The following is a 1,129-nucleotide window of genomic DNA, read 5'->3' on the forward strand; positions in this document are numbered from 1 at the left end:
TAAAGGTGACGGATGTCAGAAATTCTCACGATGAGCCCATATGCCGGCTCAAGAATTGAGGATGATTCCAATTACCTGGACGTTTGCAGTCTGGGGGCTTGATATGGTCGGGCCTTTTAAGAGATCTAAGGATAAAAAGACTCACCTGTTGGTGGCAGTTGACAAGTTCACAAAGTGGGTGGAGGCGGAGCCAGTCAGTAAGTGTGATGCATCCACAGCAGTCCAGTTTATGAAAAAGGTGATTTTTCGCTTTGGTTTTCCACATAGCATCATAACTGATAATGGTACTAACCTTTCCAAAGGAGCTATGGAAGAGTTCTGTCAACGAGAGCATATCCGGCTTGACGTTTCAGCTGTAGCTCACCCTCAATCAAATGGTCAAGCAGAACGAGCCAATCAAGAAATCTTGAAGGGTATCAAGCCCCGGCACTTGGTCCCTTTACAGCGGACGCCGGGTTGTTGGGTGGAGGAGTTACCTTCTGTCCTCCGGAGCATCAATACTACACCTAACAGATCTACGGGTTACACGCCTTTCTTTATGGTGTATGGAGCAGAGGCGGTCCTGCCAAGTGACATCCGTCACGATTCACCCCGTGTGGCGGCTTATGTTGAGGAAGACAATGAAAAAGCTCGGAAAGATGCACCTGACCTGTTGGATGAAGAGCGAGACTTGGCAATAGCCTGCTCGGCGATTTACCAGCAAGACCTGCGTCGCTACCACAGCCGCCGGGTTAAGTCCAGAACCTTTCAAGAAGGCGACTTAGTGCTCCGACTCATCCAGTATCAATCTAACATGCACAAGCTATCCCCTCCTTGGGAAGGACCCTTTGTGGTCAGCAAGAATCTGAACAATGGATCATACTACCTTATCGACGTTCGAGAGCACAAAGACTCACATAAGTCGGAGGAGGAGATCCGTCGGCCGTGGAATATCGCTCATCTTCGGCCTTATTATACTTGAGCCATCGGCTCTAATGTGTATATACTTATACTATGTATATTATATAAAGCAATAAAGCAGGACCTCTGTCCTTTTTTCCACTCCCAAAAAGGTTTATATGTTTTTCCTTGTCAGGTGGTGGAGATAACCAAGGGGAAGCGGATTATATCTGAATCCGGCTTTCCTTTG

Source organism: Triticum urartu, chromosome 4A, assembly GCF_056163025.1.
Source record: "Triticum urartu cultivar PI428250 chromosome 4A, HENAU_Tu73, whole genome shotgun sequence".
Lineage (NCBI taxonomy): Eukaryota > Viridiplantae > Streptophyta > Magnoliopsida > Poales > Poaceae > Triticum > Triticum urartu.